Genomic DNA, 18,924 nt, shown 5'->3' with positions numbered 1-18,924 from the left:
GTCAGCTCCATCCCAACTGCCTTAATCAATTTTTCATTTACTTAACTAACCAAAAATATAAATGTTATTTCTCAGGTTTCTAGAAATTTATCAAAACTAACTCTAGAGTACAAGCCAGTGATTATTCACTGATTATGGCTCTATGTTCATCCATAACATTGCCATCCAATTCTCAGCCACGCAACGTATCTCTATGGACACATATATTTGAAAAACAGTGACAAAGGGACTTTAAATTACATTTAAGTCTGAAATGCAACATTTAAATCAACTTTTTAATTAATAATGTTGAGGATTTATGTGCTTTGAGTTATAAAATTGATCCTGACTAACCTCAATGCTCACATAATTAAATTTCTGATATAATGAATAATGAATGAAATCCTTCTGGCAGATAAAGATTGTGTTTTAAAGCTTTTTGTGAAATGTCTTAGTCTTTAGAAATCACATTCTATTTTCCTTAGACATTTATCTAAAATAATTTACAATGTACCCTGTATTTATTTAGCAAGGGATTTGAAGTAGCTCAAAGTAAAGCATAGATTCACATGTTTTCATTCTACATTAGTTCTTTCAAAATCTGATTTGTCATCGCTGTCACACAGTTTTGTGGAAAATAAATGTGTGTGTCCATAAACTCAAATGTTGATGTAGCGATGAGTCTCATTGGATGCCATTTTCATAGCAATGTGAACACTGGAAGTCGGCTAAGTCACTTGCAAGCACTTCATCAGCAAATGTGGGATGGCATGTTCAAGACTCCCAGAAATCGGGAGAAACAGAAAATAAGCATGTGCTATTGCATTTACTTGAACATATCCTCCAAGCAGCATCAAACCCCAAATTCAATGGCATTAATCATTAGACTTTCCCCTAGGTTAGGGGATCACAAAGCAAAATGTTAGGGGGCAATGTTTGCTTGTTTGTTTTTCTTTCCTTTTGCTACAAGTATCAACAAGGAAGAATACAAGCAGAATTCCAGCACACCACAATCGGCTCACTAGTGGGCTGGTATGCAGCATTGTAATGACTTTCTTACATGAACAGGACTGAGTGGTTCACATGGAGGCATCATGGCTGAGGACGTGACCGGGGGGTCAGACTGCATGAGTTCAGGTCCTCCCCTTCTGCTACCTGCTGTGTGCTTTCAATCAATGCCCAGGGGGATTCAAGCTCCTTATCTCTAGAAGTGGAGATACTGATACCATCCACCTTCAAGCGAGAGCAGTTCCACTTACATAGGGAGAGGCATAAAAATATTCACAATGATACAGTGACAATGTCACGGGAGAAAAACAGTTCCATGATAAAGAGTTTAAAGCTGTCTACTCTGGCCCTAGCCTACCTGAGTGCCTGGTGCTCTGCTTCTTCCTTCTTCCAGTTGTGTGACTTTGGACAGGTAACATCACCCAACTGTGGGAATAACAGTAACATTTACATGGACTGTCAATATGATTGGCTTGATAGACACCTACTATATTAGTCAAGAGTGTCTCTGGGAGTAAGATTGACTAAGAAGGGAAGACCCTTCCTGAATGTAAGTGGCTTCATCTGTCTGCTAGAGGTCTGGAGAGAGAAAAACACAAGAAAAGGAGAACTCAGGGATGTAGGTTCTACCACGGCATGATCAGCCCTGGTCCATCATGTCCTCTCCACTATGGATTTTTAAAAAAATTTTGGAGCTATTGTCTTCCTCTGTGTCCAAGCTGACATGACCCAGTGTGAAGTTCTGCCAGGCCTCAGGCCAAAGCAAGGAAGCCAGCTGACCATGAATTAGACTCTCTGAAGTCATGCTTTAAAATAAGTGATTTCTACTGTAGGCAGTTTCTCTCAGTTACTTGTCACAGCCATGGGAGGCCTAATGGAAACCCACAGGGCTGTTAACATTTCAGTAATACTTGGATCAGAGAACGTATCCAGTGTATATTAGCTGTTTTCTTATTATCCCTAGGGGTATTATCATATTAAAGTTTTCTTTAAGACCTGATGACAAAAGTTCCATACTATGAGGTCATTATTAACAATGCCACTTTAAGAATAAACAAACAGGGCAGAAGGGAGGTTAAGTAATGAGTTTCAATCACTGAGTTCTTGACCGATATAAATGGAATCAGAGTCTTTGTCAAGGCAAGAGAAGACCATGGGGCCTTACATCATAATGGAAGCAAATGTCTTCAAGGACAACAGCCAGACCTAGATAGATACAAGAGTATAAAATAAACAGCACTGGCCACAGGTGCTTCCTCCCTCATCAGAACTGTGTTCGACTATAAGACTTCATAAATACGAACTGTTGCAGGTAGGAGGAAGCACACAGTTCACTCTGCTACCACTCCCATTTCCCACGATGAGCACATCAAGAAACGACACAGTTCAATATGTGGTCCTAAGACTACACAATTTCAGTGGTAGATTAAATAAAAAGCTAAAATCAGAACCAGTCTCAATCTTTCCCGTCACAACAAATTGCTATGGCAAAATGGTAGGAAGCTAATGTAAAAATCCTTTAGCATCATGGGGGATTTGCTATCAAATAGTGGAGAGTTTGAGAAATAGAGTTAACCAGTGCTTAGTGCATTCTTTGAAGTCAGCTCTCACCAAGAACCACAGTGAACTTGACTGACGTAGGCATGGAGGTGTGGGTGTGAAGGAGGGGCTATCAGAGTATGTGGACACATAGAATGTCTTTGTGCATGAGACAGGCTAAACACCCTCCCAGCCACCATCCCAGCTGGAAGTTGTATTAAACACTTTAACATATTTCACAAAAGGGCTTGCGTACGTGTGATGGTAGTGAGTCTCACGGGCAGCGACTCTAAACTTTGTTCCCCTCACAGAGCAAAGCCTAAGGCAATAGCAGACAAGCCTTTAAAACAGTCAGAAGGGCAGAAGCAGTGGTCCGGGATGCTCTTAATTCACTTGAAATGAAAATTAAATTCCAGCCTCTGGAACTTCATTGCTTTACAATTAACCATGGAACTGCAATAGTGTAATATATTTTGTGTACTACAATAAACACTACTGATCAAGAGCAGACTCTGGCTAACCAGCTCTGGGACCCTGCAGAGGGCACCTCTAATGCTTCAGTTCCTTTATCCGCCAAATGAGGATAAAGATAGGGTCTGTATCCTGATAATTATTATGAAGACAGAATGACTCACACATTTTAAATGGTCCTCACTGAACATTAACCACTGCTACTTCCACAACTGAGACAGGACTTAAAGAATTTCATTTTCATCTTCCAAAAGCGCTCGCCCCAATTTTTGGTTGTTATTGTTGCTCTGTGTTTTTCATTTGGTCATGATGCCTAATGCCATCTTCAGTTTCTCGGTCAGCTTATCACTCTCCCATATTACCCACTCCTTCCTCAAGTCACTTTACATCACTACACAGTATGTGCTGGCTATTTCACCGTTCCATAAACACGTGCATCTCATCCTTCCTGTCTGTATTCTGCTCCCACGTGCTGATTCTGGCTCACTCTGACATGCTCCATTCCCACAAAAGGATGCTCAACCATCGCCATTTTGGAACTCAATCCTTTCAGGGCCATCAAACATCCTGCAGACCCTTCTGAGACTCCTGTGGGGTCTCCCCTCTCCCTGTTCCATGGAAATTTTACAGACCTCTATTTTAACCAGACAGAAGCTTTACCTGCTAGACTGTCTTCTTCCATCCATGCATCCCAAGTGTTGGACCTTAGAGGACATTCAGCGAATTTCTGCAGGATGAAGGCAAAGGGTAATGCCAAGAGTTGACAACTGCTGAATATGCCAACCCCTTGCTTGATATGGGATCGCAAGACAGACTGAAAAAGATCTCCGCTTGCATTTTGGCTGGTTGGCAAATGTCTCTCGATATTCCTCCAGAGAGTAAATGAGCATTAACTAGTAATCCATTTAGCATTTGTGATGTGACCAGCACTGATGTGAATGCTAAACGCAACACAAACAAAAATCTCAGCCCACAGGGACTCCCGTCTCACAGAGAGAACACAATTAGACTCACACTCCAGCAGACTTGCCCAACCTTTTTGACATGGTGATATAATGTGCCCACAAAATTCACACCCAAAAGTTGCACAATTGAGTTACAAGAATAAACCAAAAAAATAATCTCATAACGTTTAGAGTGGCTTTATGATTGCATGCTAATGACACAGAGTTCCACAGCTATGACAGTCATCCTCTCTGTCGGTACAGGGCAGACGACCCTACAGGCCTCTGAGTTTCCGCTCCTACTCCTTTCCCGGTCACATGATTGCTGTGTAAAGGAGAAGCATGGCCAGCAAAAGGCTAAACTGACTGCATAACAATGCATCCAGTGTTTATGTGGATCTGTTCCAGTGGCCTGCTTCACTGACAGAAATGGTGGCTGCACTAGAAATTGTTAGAAAGTGAGATTTATGGTGTTTAACTGAGTTTACTAATCCAAAGCAAGCTTCGCCCCACTTGACGACACCGTGAGTCCATTTGTCTGTTTAACAAACTGGCCCTGATTGACACCCTGATACAGGGGTGTAAGACAGATGATTCTCCTTTAGGAGGGTAAAATACTGTCTTCTTTGTGCCACAAGATTCCTCCCCAGGGCTAGGTTACTTACAACGCCCTAACTCAAATATGACAAAGACCTTGCCAAGGTCTGAAGACCCAGAAATAAATACTGACCGGCAAATCAAAGTCTGTGTCACCGAGACTGTAAAACCAAGGATTTATCAATTGTTGGCTCACTTCATTTAAACAATTCTCATTCCCTAATGAAAGCCAATAAACCAGGAAGATCAGATGTTCCCCTCATTAAAAAATAAAATACAATAAAACAAAGCAACCAGCAGCTAAAGAACAGTACTCTCTAGGGAGACTGGGCCAGCATTGCAAAGAGACAACCACACTAACTTACTGCCATGTCTATTGTTTTAGGAATAGTCAGGCAGTATCAGCTCAGCAAGAACCCTGTGTTGGCTCTAGGTTCCTGAGAGTCTGATTCAGCTGAGGGTAGGGAAGGGGACACCAGATATTCGCGCATATATCTATTGAGAAACCAGCACAAACTTCCCACTGTGTGTTGGAGTTCTCACTAAGAGATGTTGGCTCTTGATGCCAAACTATGTAGAGAAGGCAACAATAATTGTCAGTGCCTGGGGTCTCTGTGTGTTGAACACAAGCCCACCAAGCATGTGCTGTCTCATTGAGTTCACTGGGCTGTTTCTTAGGGGACAAGACTGAGTCAGCTTCACCACTACCTCCTCAGATGCTCAATTAAAGTGGACTAGGTGGGTTTAGGGAGATGAACCAGCACTTAAGAGCATTTGATGTTTTCCCAAAGGCACCCAAGTTCAGATCCTGGAGCCCCCGTTAGGAAGTCTATAACCTGTAAGTCCAGCTTCAGGAGATCTGATTGCCCTTCAGGCTTCTTTAGGCACCCACATACAAGGCAAACACACACACACACACACACACACACACACACACACTAAATAAAAATAATAAATCTTATTAAAGTGATAAAGAGTCTATCAACTGTGTGTTACACAGCCGGTTGGTTGGCAGGAGAGGCTGGACTCAAACTTGACCCCTCTGCCCCCCCCCCTCGTCCACCAGGATTCTTACTTTGTGACTGTCAAGACCAGATCTGGTGTCTAGCTGAAAAACAGGGGGATCAGTACAGAAAAAAATCTAATTTAATATCCAAATTACAGTATTTCCCAGTTGCCTGCTCACACTAGAGAAAGAAATGGAAATTTGTGGAACCTATGTTGATTCATCCAAGGCAGCAAGAATGGTTTGAAACTGACCAAGTTCTCAAAATGCTTGGGGTCTAGGGGAGAGATTTAGGTCCAGATTCTGCCAATTGCTGCCAAGTAAATAACTTACTTCTCTGAACCCCAGTCTCTCCATCAGCAGTACAGGGACCATAATGAAGGCAGCTGACTAACCCATCCATCCGTTTCCTCTACTGTCACACCAGGCAGCTGAGACACGCTGAAGGGAAAAACTTACCTAGGGATTTTGACACACTACGCAGATGCTCACAAAACTTTACCTGGGAACTCAGGCCAAGGTCAACCTTTCCAGTCTCTAAAATAACTCAGCAATCTGTAACTCTCCCACTCCCCTCAGCTAATGCCCTCACCTAATTAATATTCCATTAAGAAAAAAAATATTCCACATCACCAACTTACTTCAACCCATAATCCCTGCTTTCTTTGTTTCCTGTTTAACATAAAGTCTAATCAACCAATGAAAACTGTATTTATGGTGTACAATGTGATATTTTATATATATGTTATATATACATATATATATAAAACACCACACAATGCATATATATGCATATATTTGTAATGTTTAAATCAAGATAATTCACATACATGTTACCTCACCTGAAGCACACATATGTTTCCATGTGTGGCGAGACATCTGAAGCCTCTTCCCAGAGATTTTCACATCCGTGTTATTATTAAATCAGTTAACAGGCTGTGAAACCCAGGTCCAGAATGTATTCCTCTGCCATTGGCCATCATTTCTCCATTCTTTACTTTGGGCCTTTGGCTTCCACCAATCACTATCATGTTCTTTGCTTCAATGGATTCAACTCTTTTAGAGACAGAGTTAAGTGAGATTATGTGGTATTTGCCTTTCCATATCTGGGATCCATGTTCGGATCCTAATGCCCACCTAGCCTAATGCCCTTCAGGTTCAGCCATTACATCAATGTGGGAGCCCACAGAGGTTTCCTAGTGAAATCTGAGATTGTTTCACCCAGCAAGACTGCATAAGAGGATGATTGGACCAGGGGCCTGGGTACCAGGTGTTTGGAAGGGTCCACACTTGGTTGTATCTAGCAGGGGGAGGTCTTTTGCCACTCCCCTTGGAATTGCTATAAAAAAGCCCTTTTGAATAAAGTTCTGGGCCATTGGGTATTGACCCAGGTCCTCCTGAAGCTATACTGTCTTTCCTCTTGTTGGCTAGGCCTATCATTCTACTTAATATTTCTTATCCCTTTCTCCTCAAGAGTATCCTGGGTAAAGGTGGGGGAAGGCCACACATCAATGACAAAAATCCCTTTTTAAAGATACCAAGAAGCCATAACAATTTTGAGCAAAAAGAGTCTTTGTTTCTAGGTCATCCACTATCTGATTATATTTCAAAATCCAAGTGTTCAAAACAATGTGGTACTGGCACAAAAGCAAACATATGAAACAACAGGACTGGCCATAGAACCAAAGAATAAACATACACACTTTTAGTCAATTAACATTTGATGACGTTTCTAAGAACATGTTTTGGGAAGAATTCAATGTCTTTGCAAATGGGGTCAAGAAACCTGCTTTCATTGCTTTCAAAATACATATTTACCTATTCTTACAGCTGACCCCTATGTCCGCAGCCTCCTACCTTTTCAGGCATCAACCCTGCCATTCCTCCCTTTATTTTCTGCAGCATCTCTTCCTACCTCTGTGAAAATGACCCCCAAAGCTCATAGGGAGTGGCACTATTAGGAGGTGTGGTCTTGCTGGAGTAGGTGTGGCTTTGTTGGAGGAAGCATGTCATTGGTAGGGATGAGTCTGACGTCTCAGAAGTTCAAGTCAGGCCCAGTGTCTCTCTCTTCCTGCCACCTGACAATCCAGATGTAGGACTCCCGGCTCCTCCTCTAATGCCATGTCTGCCTGCACGCCGCCATGCTTCCCACATGATGATGATGATGATGATGATGATGATGATGATGATGGACTAAACCTCTGAACTGTAAGCCAGCCCCGATGAAATGTTTTCCATGATAAGTGTTGCTGTGATCATTGTGTCTCTTCATGGCAATAGAAATCCTGACTAAGACACCCTGCTAAGTCACCCACACAAGGAATCAAACACCTTTACTTCTCTCCTCTTTTCCCAAGCATTCCTTGGCCTAGCATCCCCTTCAAACTATGGCCCCATTTTCCAGCTTCCTGCCCACAACACTGTGGGTACAGGTGGCTCTCAGTGGGTTTCTCTTGTTGCCACCCTCCACTCTCATGCCTTGTGTCATGTCCCCTCACCAGTAATCCCTTCCGCAAGTTGTCCCTTGCTCGCTCAGTCCATCTTTCTGCCTGAAGGCTTTCTTTGCCCTTGACTTTGGGACAACACACTCTTGGTTTTCTACATTTCATGAAGAACTCTCCATAGGAGCAGCTATATAATTTGTAGAACTTGGTGAAGTATGAAAATATGGACCCCTTGTTAAAACCGTTCAGAAATTTCAAGGCTGCAATAACAAACTACCGTCCTAACCATGAGACCCTGTTACATGTTGGATGCCGGTGCCACCACACAGGTGGCCTCTCTGTAAAGCCAGCTGTGGTTCCTGTTTGTCCGATACAGGAAGTCCCAAACACTATCTCAAACCCTTTTCCTCTTTTCAGTATTGGGCTCCCTTTAAGGACCTCATGTGCTTCTAAGGCTCCATAGCAATACATTTGCTAGTGACACTTAAGATCTCTACTCTCAAGTTCTCACCTGAGCCCTCCTAGTAACAAATTGCTTTGTATAACTTCATGTAGTGGTCAGGCAAAGAGTGTCTGTGGGTTTTGTTGTTTACTGGCATATAGTTGACTCCAAGTAAGTATGTGTTAAGTCTGAGTAGAGGGAGAAAAGTCCCTGGTAGTTTTGCAATATTATTTTTATCCCATAGAAGCTCAAGGAAGCATATGGATTTTGAGATGAAAATTACTTGCAGTGACTTATAGAAATTACATAACTAATTTTCAGATGGCTGGTGTGTCCCATTTTTTAACAAATTACAGCTACTTGAATATAAATTAAAGTGCAAATGAGGTCATTCTTGAGGCTCTTTCCTATGAATTAAGAAAGCTCTTCCTGAAATATATTAGTTTGCTAAAGCTAAAAGAATTGCTGGGTTGGACTTATATTTATTTTTAATGACCTGCTCAGCTGAAAATGCACATTAATCCTGCAGCTCATAACAACTTAGCCCCACAAAACACTATGCAAATGGCAACCTGGACACACAAACAATGTTCCCAACCACATTAGTTTACTAAGGATGTTCAGAATACAGAGTTGACTTTGAGGCCACAATTCATGATTGTAGGAGGCTGGACTACAACTTTCAGGTGCCACATCCAGTCTTGTCTTCCACTCTGCCTGTGGTGGCATCTCTAATGCTGTCAAGTACCATTTCTCTTTTGTGTCTTTCTCCTAACTGAAGGGAAACATGGAAAAAATGGAAAGGCAGAAAAATCTTTTTGGAGGCTTCAAGCTAAGTTAGAGCATGGCATTTAATATATTCTTTATAGATGTTCAATGAGTAAATGAAAAAATATTGAAACAGTTAATGCAATGGTCATATTCCTGTAAATATGAGGCAAATAGCACCACTAAGCAATCATAACTTTTGTATTTATTAGTGGTAATTATTGATAGATGTAAAGACATGTCAGGTGAGTTTACAGCTAAAAATTTACTCAGTTGAACGCTACACACTAAGCAATTTTTCATTATAGAGTTGTGACCTTCCAGAAGTCATATGATAAAAATTTCACTCCCAATGCCATGTATTGGAATATAGGGTCTTTGTAAGTGAGTGGGTGATGGGGGAGAACCCCAACAAATAGTTAGAGGCCTTGCAAAAGAGCCCCCAAAGAGCTTGCTCATTCCCTGTACCATTTGAGGACTTTGAAAGAAAATGGCCATGTATGATTCAGGAAGCAGATTCTTAGCATACATCAACTCTCATTGACTTGAGTCTGAATTTCCAATCCTCCAAAACTATGAGAAATAAATTTCTATTATTTATAATCCATCAGGTCTGTGGTACACAGTTAAAGCACCCTGAATAGAAAAGATACCCTGTGTAAATGGGAAATAAGTAACAGTCCTTGATCTTAAGGCACTCAGGGCACAGAGGAGAACAATTGGTAAAAACACATTCCAAAGCACCAGATGTCTCATGCTACAGCAGAAGGGCAAACAGAGTGCATCAGGCCAGAGCTCTGGAGAAAGATAATTGCCTGCAGTTTACCTCAACATCACTGTGTGAAGAAGCTGACTTTCAAAGAAGGATAATAACACCCCTGTCTCATCCTGTCCCTTTTCAACAACACAAGCATAACAAATGACCTTCTTTCTCTGAGTAACAGCTCATCAAAGTCCCAAGGTGATTAGGAAAAAAAAAAAACCCAGTAATTGGAACATGATGGATAGAGATAGGCTGCCAGGAAGAGCTCTGGCAGAAGGATTCCCAGGGCCCAGTTCACACCTGGGAGCAGTGATGTTTAGGGGCAACTGTGCCATTTCTCACCTCCAAACACCAGGTAGAAAGAAAGGATGCACTGAAGACAGGTTAATGTACTCATTCTCCAGGTGGGTAAGGGCACATCCTAAGAACACCTGAAAATATTCCTATGGGGAAGGGGGCTTCTCTGCAGTCCCCAAACCTATAAAACTTATAGAATCGCATCCCATAAATATGGAAAGCAATCTGAGGAACAGATAAGAAAATAGTTCCTATGTCTAGAATCTGGGTATTGATTTGCTGGACTATAAATTACTAAGCTGTACTACAAAAGTTTGTTTATTGTCCTGCATTCTAAAAAGGGAGCCTAAAACACTAATTAAATTTTAAATGAAAGCAATAGGTGATAAAAAGTGACCAAAAGGCTAAGGGATTCAAATAAATCATGCTGTAATGGTATTTAAAAGTTGAAAAATTCTCAGGATGCAGTTCTTTTAAAAACTACTGCAAATATATAGGATGACAAACAGTTTTGATTCAAGGACTATACCCTATTAATGAAAAGTTCACATGAATCCTCACCATATCAACTTGGCTTTTCAGTAGATGGCCAATGATACCTACACTTGATCTTAGCCAAAAGGCCGAGAAGCGATAAATGATACCTAACTAAATCCCATTAGCTAGAGAAGAGGCTAAGAATAACTAAATAAACAGAAATAATGATTTTGCAGTCTTTTAAAATGGAAGTCACAGGATTGTCTGAAATTTTAAATAGGGTGCATTTTAAATGGGATCTGCTGCATTTCATATATGAAATTTAGCAACATGTCAAAAGCAGAGCACCAGGGGTATCCTTCAACTGAAGACCTTGATGCTGGTCTTCAGCCTCTATACAGCCCTATCCGTCTTCAAGTCCCAGGAACTGGCCCCTGCTGTAATTCTGATTTCAGCATGCTACTTTCTATTGAGACCACGAAGGGGGGTCTAACAATGGGTCATTTATTCGAGAGATACAAATAAAATCTCCTTGATGGGAGGAAATGGAACACAGGCAACCCAGGAAAAGTAACAACATCAGTTGTTCAAGTTGGCACCAGTAGTGGGACAGGATGCAATGCACGTGGGAAGGAAGGTACTGGGAGAGTAAGTGGCCCAAGCACTTAATTGCTATGGTAACAGTGATGATTATAAAGATGATTGAGTTTCTTGGTTTCTTCTCATAGCCCTAGCAAGTACATAGAAGACAAATGAAAGGCTGAACTCCCTGAGCATATGGTCATCAGTATGCACGGGAAGACTTAGAATCCCCATGGCTACTCACCTACAATTATCACAGGAATTGCAGATTGGTTTGAATACACAAGACTTGGAGAATCCAGGTGTAACAATTCCTATTTTCACTTCATGCAGCAAAAACCAAAGCCAGGTCTATGATAGCTGATTCATGGAGCAATTTAACTAGGCAACAGGGTGTCTGGTGCTTGGTTAAACTTTTTGCTGAGTGTGTCTAGGAGGACTTACCTGGGTGAGGTCGGTGTCTCAATCAGTGGGCTCACAAAAGCAGTATGAGCAGATCTTACCTAATCCACTGAAGAACTAAATGGACCATCGAGGATCCATACAGAAGAACGGTTCTCTATGCCTGACGCGAGCCAAGACATTGGTTTTCTCTTGCTCTTGGAATCAAGCTCAGACTGGAACTGAACAATCTTTCGGGCCTTTGCACTCACACAGAAGCTAACTGTTGGTTCTCTTTGGTCCCCGGGCTTGCTGGCTACAGACCTCGATGCATTTCAGCCTCTGTAACTGCAGGAGTCAAGTTCTCAGCCACTCCCCGACCTATACACACCCTATCCAGCTCTTTAGAGCTGAGGGGCTAGCAAAAGTGAAGGGGCCATGGAGTACTACTGGAGTAGACAGCGTGTGCTGGAGTCCAGAACCTCAACAACTATGCTTTGTAGTGTCCCTTTATTCTCTAGCTACTGATTTGAAGAGGGTGAGCGCCTGGAATATAGTTACCCCTCCCCTCAGTGATCCACGGACAACAGACCTTCCTGCATCCTCCGTGAAGGAGACGGGAACTTTTCATTTAGCTAAAAGATGAGCACACACATCAGCAGGCAAAGGGGTTGGGCTCTTCTGGATAATGTCCAACGCCTCTCCAGATCTTTCTCTTCCCTTCTCCACTTCCCCCTCCCCTTTGAAGAGTCAACGGGCTCCCTGCCCTGTGCATTTCGCCAGTTTGGAACACAGTCGAAGGAAGACAAGAACGATGAGGGAGAGAGATATCAGGTCAGCACTCCCCAGCCCCTTCCCTGTAGAATCATCAGGAGCTGGCCATGTGGCCCTGGCCTGCCAGCTCTGCCAATGTCCCCCTCGTTATTCCACTCATGTGAGCCTGGAGGAGGTAAACAGAGCCTCAGTAACTAGTCTCAGAGGCCATCACATTTCTGAAGTTTGCTTATACACTACCCACACCTTTGCAAATGATCTCTTTATTACATTTTTCTCAAATTATCCTAATTTGAGTGTACCATCTGTTTCTCACTGAGACTGAGATCCCTACAGCTTCAATGGGACTACAAAGCATTGATTTTGTAAGGCATTATTTTGTATTTTTCTGAACACACCCCTGCCCACACACCCACCCACAACACACTCCCACACACTATTATAAGACCAAGTAAAGTTTCTGAGGCAAATTGGGACTTCTCTATGTGAGGGCATTGATGTGTGTGAGAGGTTGATGATAAGATACCTCCAGAAAACCTAAACCTAAAGTCAATCTCAGAGTGAAAACTTCACACTTATATGCCTAATTTACCAACTGGGAACTTGCTGAGAACAGAATTTGGAAATGTTTGCTTCTATTACATGGTTACTGTGTGACTTTTCATTATGTGTTCCTGTTTCAGCAATCAGTAACCTGGTTGTTCCTAGGGGTCTCCTCTCCTACTGCGCTTGCATATAATTCTTATGGAATGGTCTCACTTATTCCCAAGTCCAAACAGAAGTATGTGACCCAGGCCTTGTCTAGCTAGAGCAAGTATTACATCTTCTGGGCCACCGCGGTTCTTTCAAGGATAAGCATATGATATTAGCAGTCATACCAAGGAACTTTTGGTGCAAAGACCTGGAACTCGAACACTCGATGGCAGAGCCATCGTCAGAATAGGCACTGTTCACTGTAACTATGAATAGGCAGCTTGCAAAGGAAGGCAACTTAGGAGAACAGGCTGGAGAAATGTGCGGCTGATCTGAAGGCCCTGAGTCCATAGGGTCAATCCTCGCCTAGACAGTCCTTCAGCATTTTCTTTAGTTCAAGGCACTTTGAGTTGAGTGTTTTCAACAGAAAACTTTCTCCCAGTGACATCCTAAGGGTATGACAGTGAGACAAATACATCCTGGATACAGAGCATAAAGAAGGTATTTTGGATGTTTAAAAATGTGTTCACTACTATGTGTCTGCATGGGATTATGTGAATGTAAGCTCAGGAACCCAAGGAGGTCAGAAGATAGTGTCCAATTCCCAGGATCTGGAGTTATATATAGGTGGCTGTGAACTGCTCAACATGAGTGCTGGGAACCAAATTTGGGTCCTCTGCAAGAGCTCTGAACCACTGAACTAGCTCTTCAGCCCCTGAAGAATGTATTTAATGAAGAATTTTGTAACAGTCCTAAAATATCCCGAGTCAGTTTGTTGTTTTATTATTTTGCCATTTACTGGCAATTCAAAAAAATTATTTTATGTGTATGGATATTTTGCTTGCACATTTTTCTGTGCATTAGGCGCATGTCTGGTGCCAGTGGAGGCCAAAAGAGGGCATCATATCCTTTGGAACTAGAGTTACAGATGGCTATAAGCTACAGTGTAGGTGCTGGGAATTGAACTCAGGTCCTCTGGAGGAGCAGCCAGTGCTCTTAACCACTGAGTCATCTCCCCAGACCCTTCACTGGCAATTTTAAGCCTGAGTGAAATGCTCCTCCTTTATATGGTCTATCATTCTACACAATTGCTATAATTATCATGCTTTTATTAAGCTGCATATATCATTTCTATAGTGAGTATATAATATACACGACACAGTTTTAATTAGCCTGCTTCTTTTATTATATTTAGGTAAACCTTGTTTTAATAGAAAATTGGCTCAGAGAACTCCTGCTGTAGTGGCTGTTTGAAAATATTTTCACTTTTCCTATGTTGGGAGCATAACCTTGAGTCTCTACTGGGTGCTAGGCAAGTACCCTCAAAGTGAGCCTCTCCCCAACAATTACATACACTGTCTATCTCCAGGTATGTGTGGACTTAGATGCATACCTGCATTTCAGCAGGGAATGTGTTAGGAGCGCTTGGGAGATGTGGCATTAATCCAGGCTGGGAAAGGTAGAAGGGGATCCACTTAGAACAAACTCTTGAGTACTGTGCACCAGTGCCTTCACCTGAAGATGGTATTGTTCCAGCAAATTCTTAACCTGTTACGCTGTCCCTGTTGCAGCCACCCATAGCCTATTATTACTTCAACACCATCTTTTTAATGACGGGTTTTTGTTAAAAACAAACAAACAAACGAGTCTCTGACTTTAATCAAGATAAAAACTGAACTACCTAACCAGAAAGCCCCAAGTGGAATGCAGAACCCACTCCAGGGTTATTCCATACCATGTGACCCTTGAAAGTCTCATGGCTTTGTATTTTCTGTTTCTTCTTCTGGGAACCCCTCCATCTCCTTTCCATGTGCTCGTGGCTTTCCACTCACTTCTTTAAGGTATTAGGTTTCTGTTCAGATAATGCAATGTCAGCTGGGCTCTCGTTTTCTTATACCACTTGGTAACACAGTACCGTCCTAGCACCACAATTACAATTCCCCTGTCTTAATACCCGTCTGGACCACTTATAGACACCCGAAGTGTCTTCACTTTTTGGTTTTCATCTATTATTCCAATGAATTAAATATGAGTTCCAAGAAAATTATATTCACCAGACCTAGAGCATGTCTAGTAGAGTAAGCTCTTCATATACATTGGAGAATGGATAAATGAATGTGGGGAGGTCCACTGGGACATCTGGTAAACTGTTTGGACAAAGGACAGAGATGCAGGAAGGCACCCTTCTCTTAGAACATTTAAATTCAGGAAACACTTGAAGAAGGAAGTATGAAGGACCTGATGGCAACAGCCTTGTGTATATAAATTTTCCAGATACCAGAATTGTTTCTGAGGAAAACAAATTAAATAAGGGCTGGCAGGTCCTTTACTGGACCAAGGAGAGCTCACAAAAGGCCCAAGTTGATAATATTTCAAGACCTCAGAATAATATGCATTAAGCACTTTTTGAACCAAATAAAACTCTTCACAATCCCTGGTGAGGCAATAAACTTTGAATCAATAGCTGAGCAGCAGCCAAGTTTCAGCATTGGAATTTCCCCTAATTATAATGTCCAGTGGAAAGGTGATCGGATGCAAGCTCAGCATCTACTCCAAACCAGTTAATATGCAAATACAGCATCCTTCCAGCCAGCACTGCACTGGTGGCACTTCTTTAAATAAGGTTTTCAAGGTTGGGGTGCAGAGAAAATACAGCATAAGAATCTACACTCAACTGAGTCTTTGCACCTGAAACATGGATTGAAGTGTTCCTGAGGGGTGAGATTTCAGCAAGGCACTCTGTGTAGCCACAAGTATAAACATAGTCAATAACCAAATATTCACTGACCACTTGCTATGTGCCAGGTTTTATTCTGGTCCCATTCATTCATCTGTATAGCACTGTTAAGTGCCTATGAAACGAAACACGTGGTGTCAGGTTGCCAGGATTAAAAGCAAATGAGACAACATCCCTATGATCAAAGACCTGTCAGAGCAGATGCAGATCTATAAACACTAAGTTATTGTATGATAAGTTAAATAGTTCTGTATGTAGGAATAGGGTGGGGCGGCGAAGCATATCCTCTTCAAGTGAATGTTTGAAAGTCCTTTAAATTTTTAAGTCATCAAATCATTTTCAACTAGTGTTTAGATGGTGTCATGAAATTTTCATCTGCGGGCTGAAGACATGGCTCAGCAGTTAAAAGCACATACTGCTCTTGCAGAGGACTTGGATTTGGTTTCCAAGTATGCACTCTGTGTGGCTAACAACTGCCTGTCTTATCTTCAGGAAATAGGGTGCCCTCTTCACACACACACACACACACACACACACACACACACACACACACACACACACACATGGGGTGGGAGAGGGATGGAAAGTAGGAGGGGAGAGGCATACATTTTTTAATCTTTAAAAACAATTTTCATCTGTTATACATCTTATGAGTCTGTGATACATGTTTATTATAATAGTCGAGGCAGATCAGGTTCTGTTGGAGTGAAAACCCTGTAAGTCTCAGTGATTTATAAAAAAAGTGAAGATGCTCTTGCTTACACTACTTACCCATGGCAAGACAGCTGAGTGGCCCTGTTCACTTCATCATTTAGATGCTCAAGCTGACAGAAAAGTCAGTATCAGAAGTTAGCACATGTGCATCTTAAAGCATCTGCTAAATTGTGACATCACTCACATTTAACTGGGCAAGACAAATGACATGGCTGTCTCTGAATCCAATGGAAGAGAAATGTACTCTATTCCAAACGGGAGGTGTTCTAGCTCCCTTCCCGCTGTTGGAACAATTTTGACCAAAAACAAGGTGGGGAGGACACAGTTCATTTCATTTTAAACTTACAGGTCTCAGTCTCTGGTTAAGGGGAGTCAAGGTAGAAACCACACAGCATGGCCTCCAACTAGGGAACTCATAGTCAGGAAAGTACAACAGAACCATAAAGGATGCTGCCGGTGGCTGGCTTGCTCACAAGCTCATGCTCAGATAACTTTCTTATACAGTTCAAGACCACCTTTCTGGGGATGGTGCCACCCGTGGTGGGCTGGGATCTCCTACATCAATCAACAGTCAAAATAATACTCCATAGACATGGCCCACCGGCCAATGTGATTTTGACAATTCCTCAACTGAGGCTTTGCTCTCAGATGAACCTAGGTCTGGTCAAGCTGACAGCTAAAGCTAACTAGGGTTGGAGGGAAGCAACTAACAAAGAACATCCCCGAAGAGCGCCACAGAAGCTGAGACAGGAGTGAGGCCTGAGCATGCTCTTCTTGAATGTGTTGACTATAGGACCTTTTGCCCAGGGCTTGACTTTTCTTTGCATGAAGGCTAACACATTCGATGACTTAAAATCTGGTGTGTAACACTTTCCATTCCAGTTCAGAACTTTGGGAATCTTACTTTCAACATGGGTCTCAGTCACCACTGTTAGGGTTAGTCAGCAAATGAGGGAACTAGAGGTAGAGAAAGAAAACAAAATGAGGGAGATGATGGGAGGGTTTATTCCAATGAAGTTATTGGCAGGACACAGAAAGCTGATTTTAAAAAATGGAGCCCAAATCCCAAACTTCTACTCTACATCTGTAAGTAGACAGAAACCTTAATTCTTTATAAGAATTCCAAGTTGAGCAGAATTATTCAATAAAAATAATAATCATTCTGAATGGAGGACTGGTAAATAAACAAAAGCTTATTTTTTTTCTTTTATTTTACAATACTATTCAGTTCTACATTACTATTCAGTTCTACATAACAGCCACAGATTTCCTGCCGGGCGGTGGTGGCACACGCCTTTAATCCCAGCACTTGGGAGACAGAGCCAAGCGGATCTCTGTGAGTTCGAGGTCAGCCTGGGCTACCAAGTGAGTTCCAGGAAAGGCGCAAAGCTACACAGAGAAACCCTGTCTCAAAAAAACAAAAACAAAAAACAAAAAACCAAAAAAAAAAAAAAAAAAGCTTATTTTATGTGCAAATGATGGGTTGTCTGTCAAACTAAAGCAATTAAAAGATGTTTATTTGTCTGTTTGTTTAAACATGGGGCTTAATGTTTCTAAGAAGCAAAGGCAGGTAAGTGGAAATGAATTATATACACACACATTATATACACACACGTAGACAATGTCTAATTTCTCAGTTTAGTGTGAGGTCTATAGTTTAATTTATTAAATACAACATGTATATAGTCTCTCTAAAGCTTGAATAAAACTTTCCCTAATATATCCTCAATCATATATCATAGAAGATAGTAATTGTGTTTTCAAACATACATCACTGTTTAAGAATTAATACATGTCATATTTCATTTTGCTTTCTAGCTATAGTGGTTTGATTTCAGGTGAGAGATTTAATTTAACCTTCAGTTGGATTGATTTTGCTATGTTTATTTCTGGTTTATTTTTTGTAAGTCTTTTCATGTAACCCAGGCTGACCTCAAACTCATGATCCCTCAGCCTCACTATCCTCAATGGCTGGATTACAGGCCATTGATTTTGTTTTCTTACATTCAGTTATTTAGTGAGAAGATTCTTTTGGAAGAAAAGTAGGGATGTAGGCTACTTTGAATTTCGCTTCAGAAGTTCATTGCCCCATTGCAAACTCAAGGCATCTGAGATTATCTAATTTCTTTCTTTCATGTAACATTCTGCTATTCCTCTAACATAGCTGGTGTAAGGGACCAAACCTTTTAGTTCACATGGATGGCTCTAGTCATTGACAGCAAAACTCAGAAAACCCCATGACCATGTCTTCTAGTCCATTAGCTTCCCAGGGAGGTGCTATATGGAGGTTGTTATGAGGGGAGTCTTT

The 18,924-nt window shown here is 41.7% G+C and overlaps 1 protein-coding gene and 1 non-coding gene across 4 annotated transcripts in view; both read right to left on the bottom strand.

Moving 5' to 3' along the window:
- Positions 1–18,924, bottom strand: part of Ano4 (anoctamin 4) — a 395,425-nt gene that overhangs the window by 212,001 nt on the left and 164,500 nt on the right. The gene's annotated exons all lie outside the window — the stretch shown is intronic.
- LOC114700652 lies at positions 10,705–10,893 on the bottom strand. The gene has a single exon (XR_003735723.1). It is a non-coding gene; the product is annotated as a U2 spliceosomal RNA (small nuclear RNA).

The sequence above is a fragment of the Peromyscus leucopus genome, chromosome 18 (assembly GCF_004664715.2).
Source record: "Peromyscus leucopus breed LL Stock chromosome 18, UCI_PerLeu_2.1, whole genome shotgun sequence".
Lineage (NCBI taxonomy): Eukaryota > Metazoa > Chordata > Mammalia > Rodentia > Cricetidae > Peromyscus > Peromyscus leucopus.
The sequence above is the reverse complement of the archived record's forward strand: the minus strand, read 5'-3'. Positions and strand labels throughout refer to the sequence as shown.